Below are 6000 nucleotides of genomic sequence, written 5' to 3'. Positions count from 1 at the left end.
CTGTCTTAATGAAAGGTTACAGAAGTAATCTTGAGGCATTTTCGTTAGTTAATTCATCAACACAATTCATGCAGCCTACAATAATGTTCTAGAAATGGTGAGAATGATGTGGGAAGTAGAATCCCAGCCAAGAATGTAAGAAAGTTTTGGCCATTTAGGCAGCTGTGGTCTATTTAGAGAGACAATATTAGTTCATGTTGAATACCACTGTCAACTTATAAATTTTGACCATTTAATTTCTATAATCACCCTGTGAGATGGACACCATTCTCTTCTTACAGATGGATCTCAGAAATTAAATGACTTGACTAAGAACACATGGCAAGTCTGGGGAAGTTCTGGGATCTGACCAGGTTTTGAGGCTTTATACCTGGCATGTATATACCTGGCATCAGCCTCATGCCCTCTGTGGTACAAATGTCACATGGTGAAACTGCTTCCATGCACTACTCCCACATAATCTCATGACTACATAGCCCTACCATACATCTCATAAAGACAACTTCACATGCCGGGCAGGGCGTGTCATGTCAAACCCCGAGTGCCGAGCAGAGAGGGGTCACTAAGGACTGAGCCTCCTTCACAGGCTGATATTTGTAAGCAATCAGTACCATTGCCTTCCTTTTATATCTCATAGCCAAGGACAAAGGGGAGAAAAGGAGAGGGCCTCAGACTGACAAAATATGGGGCTGATAGTCTTGGGGAGATGGTCAGGCTGACATAATGTGCTAAAAGTGCAGCCAGGACTTGGGGCTTCAGCCCCTCTAGTTTATCACAAATGATGTGGGGATACTTTGAGACATGTTGGTGCCTATGGTGAGACTGCTAAGCTTACATACCTGTAAACATAGAAGCCCTTGCCCATTAGTCTCAAAGCTGGTTGCCTGGGTCACAGTCCCTTCTCCAGGACAGTAACATAGAATTATCTATCAATTTTGGACACTCTTAATGACCCCACTAAGTAATTTGTACCCCTAATCCTCATCCTTAGGTCCCTCTACTTTCTCCAGTTCAAGAGTTTAGGCAAATCCAAAACTGTTTCTCTTCATAAAAAGGCTTCTAGTCTGCTCTCTCTAAATCCATGCAGAAATAAATAATGCAGGGCGCCTGGGTGGCTCATCGGTTCAGTGTCTGACTCTTATTTTTGGCTCAGGTCATGATCTCAGGGTCCTGGGATCGAGCCCTGCATCAGGCTCTGCACTCACTGGGGAGTCTACTTGAGGATTCTGTTTCTCCCTCTACCCCTTCCCCCGCTCGTGTTTTCTCTCTCTTTCTCTCCCAAATAAATAAATAAATCTTAAAAAAAAAGAAATTAATAATTCAATGCAAAAGTAAATACCTTTTAATATCTTGGGCTTTGGCCTTTATACACAGACAAGATAACTCCCAGGTTGGGACAGGGCAGACCCAAAAGATTGATGAATCTTGCAGTTTAGTCTATTTTGGGTGTTTTTCTGCAAGGCAAGTTGATTTAGGGGAATGAATTTAAGAGTTAATGTCGCTTAAAATAGGAAATCAATGGAACCCCCTTCCCTTGTGGCTACCGTTGGAGTGTAACACATTTGTGAAGAGAAGCTCTACCTCTTTGGCTATTTCCTAGCTTTCTTTTGCAGGTCTTTGGTCAGACACCATTTTATACTGTTGAAAATTCACAGTGGAGCTTGTGGCCAGAAATACCTTATGACTTGGTAAGATTCTTGAATGGCAGAGCATTTGGGATGGGGAGAGAGGGAGCTAAATTTGAAGTGTAGATTGAGAGATGGAGAGATAAAAGGAAGAGGAGGCCCAGAGGGTGACTCTGGAAGAAACTATAAAGCAGGTAAGTAGGACCTTACAAACAGCATCAAGCCAAGTAGACATTTCTCCTTTTTGTGTTTTTACCACTTGGGCGACAATTGCTGGTAAATTATCTCCTGTATAATCTAGTCTATGGTCAGCAAATGATATCCATCTTTCATGTCACTATGATAATTGGGTAGCAAATGTTTGGAACACCATTTAGAACTCTGGAGCCGCACCTAATCAAGAAAAACTCTGAGAATTGATTGTCAATGTCTGCCATGGGTACAGGATAGGAAGTGGCAGCCCATTGACCACATAGTGATTATTTGCATTATAAATTATAGGTAAGGTAAGGTGCTGCTCTGCAATTCCTAATGACTACCCTACGATTCTCCTTCAGAAACATGCCTTTCTCCCAATCTTTTTATCTCTTTATATGTTTTCCTTGTCTACTGTCTTTCTCTTCTCCTTTTCCCCCTTCCTGTTCTCCTTTTCCACTACATACACCTTAGACTTACCAATGACTTCAGCATGCTGTACCAGTGGCAGGTGAGATCAGAAAGATCACTCTAAGCCATACTCACAACAAGATTTTGTTTTTCTATGAGACCTGGAGAGCTTAGAAAGACACTCCCCTCTGATTCCCTAGGAAAACCCCGAAACTTAAAATCTTTATTTTCTTGAAAGAGGAGAAATAACCACCAACACCACAGAAATACAAAGAATTATGAGAGACTACTATGAAAAATTATATGCCAAAAAATTGGACGACCCAGGAGAAATGGAAAAATTCATAGAAACATATAATTTCCAAAAATGAATCAGGTATAAATAGAAAATCTGAACAGAATAATTACTAGTAATAAAATTGAATTGGTGATGAGAAAATTTCCAACAAACCAAAGACCAGATGGATTCACAGGTGAATGCTACCAAATGTTTAAAGAAGAATTAATATCTATTCTCCTCAAACTATTCTAAAAAACAGAAGAAGGAAAGTTCCCAAATACCTTCTATAAAGCCAGCATTACCCTGATACCAAAACTAGACAAAGACACTACAAAAAGGGAGAACTACAGGCCAATATCTCTGATGAACATAAATGCAAAACTCCTCAACAAAATATTAGCAAACTGAAATCAGCAATACATTAAAAGGATCATTTACTATGATGAAGTGGGATTTATTTTGTGGATGAAAGGATGGTTCAGTGTTTGCAAATCAATCAACATGATATAACACATTAACAAAATGAAGGATAAAAATCATATGATAATCTTAATAGATGCAGAAAACACATTTGACAAAATTCAACATCCATTCATGATAAAAACTCTCAACGAAGCTGGTTTAAAAGGAACATACCTCAACATAATAAAGACCATATATGACAAACCCACAGCTAACATCATACTTGATGATGAAAAAATGAGAGCTTTTCCTCTAAGATCAGAAATAAGACAAGAATGTCCACTCTTACCACTTTTAGTTAACATAGTACTGGAAGTCCTAACCACAGCAATCAGATAAAAAAATAAAGGCATCCAATGGTTGGGAGCAAGATGGCAGAGGACTAGGAGACCTGGATTTCATCTGGTCCCAGGAATTCAGCTGGATAGGGATCAAACCATTCTGAACACCTACGAACTCAACAGGAGATCAAAGAAAAGAACAGCAAAAACTCTCTGAACAGAAAAGCGACCACTTTCTGGAAAGTAGGTCGTGCGGAGAAGTGAATCCGAGGCGATATTCGGGAGGATAGACGGCAGGGGAGGGGGCCTCCATCAGCAGCTTCTGGCAAGTGATAGAGCCGCGGAGCACAAAATTGGAACTTTTAGAAGTCAACTCCGCTGAGGGACGTCACTCCGGTGGCTAAGTGGGGGGTGGAACCCTCATGGGACAGTGTGGTCTCAGGACCCTCGGGGTCACAGGAAGCCCAGGGGTGCCTGAGTGCGGCAGAGCTCCCAGGTATCAGAGCAGGGAAGCCAGCTGCAGAGACGGAGCCAAGGAGCAGGCTCTGAGCTCAGGGTTGCCATAAACCATGATCCCCGGCACAGTCGGGCCACCGCTCCTCCAGCAGGGACCCAACAGGTGGCAGATCCGGGGAGACTCCCCTTCGTCCCCCGGGAGGAGCGGCGCAGGAGTGCACCACAGGGATCTGCTGGGTTTGGAGACTCCACACCGAGTCGGGTGCCAGAAATAGAAACGCTAGGTCACAGGCCAGGTGAGCATGGAGTGCAGCCAGAGACTGGGGAGATGGGAGTGACTGACTGCTTTTCTCTGGGGGTGCACTGAGGAGCGGGGCTCCAAGTTCTCGGCTCCTCCGGGGCGGAGATTGGGAGGCCGCCATTTTCACTCTCCGCCTCCAAAGCTGTACGGAAAGCTTGCAGGGAACAAAAGCTCCCAAGAGCAAACCCGAGCAGATTACTTAGCCCAGACTGGCAAGGGCGGGGCAATTCCGCCTCTGGCAAAGACGTTTGGGAACCATGGCAACAGGCCCCTCCCCCAGAAGATCAGCAAGAACAGCCAGCCAAGACCGAGTTTACCGATCAATGAGAATGGCAGAACTCCAGCACTAGGGGAATACTGCACATAGAATTCATGGCTTTTTTCCCATGATTCTTTAGTCCTTCAAAGTTATTTTTTTTAATTGTTTTTTTTTTTTTAATTTTTTTTCCCTTTTTCAACCAACATCTTATCAATCCCTTTTTTAAAAAATATTTCTTATTTTTCATTTTTAGAGTCATATTTTATCCCTTCATAGTAGTTACCCTTATTTTTGGTGTATATATATAAGTTGTTCTCTCTTTAAAATTTTGGGATATAGTTTCTTCTAACAGATCAAAATATACCCTAAATCTCTAGTGTATGGCTTAGTTCTAGTCTCCTGCCTGATCACATTCTCTCTCTCTTTTTTTAAAATCCTCTTCTTTCTTTTTTCAACCAACTTCTTATCTTATCAATTCCTTTTATAAAATCTTTTATAATTTTCATCTTTACAGTCATATTCCATCCCTTCATCGTATTAACCCTTATTTTTGTACATATATAAGTTTTTCTTTCTTTAAAATTTAGGGACGGACTTTCTTCTAACACACCAAAATACACCCAAAATCTAGTGTGTGGCACTGATCTATGCACCAACCTGATCATATTTGATCATATTCTGGTTTTTTTTGCTTTGTTTTGTTTTTGTTTGTTTTTATCTTTTTCTTTTTCTTTTTCTTTTTTCTTTCTTTCCCTTTCTTTCCCCCAGTTTCAGGTCTTTTCTGATTTGTTTAGTGTATATTTTCTGGGGACATTGTTACCCTGTAAGCATTTTATTCTCTCATTCATCTATTCTCCTCTGGACAAAATGACAAGATGGAAAAAATCACCTCAACAAAAAGAACAAGAGGCAGTACTGACTGCCAGGGACCTAATCAACACCGACATTAATAAGATGTTGGAACTAGAGTTCAGAATGATGATTTTAAAGATACTAGCTGGGCTTGAAAAAAGCATGCAAGTTATTAGAGAAACTCTTTCTGGAGAAATAAAAGAACTAAAATCTAACCAAGTCGAAATCAAAAAGGCTATTAATGAGGTGCAATCAAAACTGGAGGCTCTAACTGCTAGGATAAATGAGGCAGAAGAGAGAATTAGTGATCTAGAAGAACAAATGATGGAAAATAAAGAAGCTGAAAAAATGAGAGATAAACAACTACTGGATCACGAGGGATTAGTGAATTCAAGAGATAAGCGATACCATAAGATGAAACAACATTAGAATAATTGGGATCCCCGAAGAATAAGAAAGCAAGAGAGGGGCAGAAAATATATTAGAGCAAATTATAGCAGAGAACTTCCCTAATTTGGGAAAGGAAACAGGCATCAAAATCCAGGAGGCACAGAGAACCCCCCTCAAAATCAATAAAAATAGGTCAACACCCTGACATCTAATAGTAAAACTTATGAGTCTCAGAGACAAAGAAAAAATCCTGAAAGCAGCTTGGGAGAAGAGATCTGCAACCTACAATGGTAGAAACATTAGATTGGCAACAGACCTGGCAGGCCAGAAAGGACTGGCATGATATATTCAGAGCACTAAATGAGAAAAATATGCAGCCAAGAATACTATATCCTGCTAGGCTGTCAATGAAAATAGAAGGAGAGATAAAAAGCTTCCAGGACAAACAAAAACTAAAGGAATTTGCAAACACAAAACCAGCCCTACAA

Source organism: Halichoerus grypus, chromosome 7, assembly GCF_964656455.1.
Source record: "Halichoerus grypus chromosome 7, mHalGry1.hap1.1, whole genome shotgun sequence".
In the NCBI taxonomy this organism is placed as follows: Eukaryota; Metazoa; Chordata; class Mammalia; order Carnivora; family Phocidae; genus Halichoerus; species Halichoerus grypus.
This window is presented reverse-complemented; position numbering follows the sequence as displayed.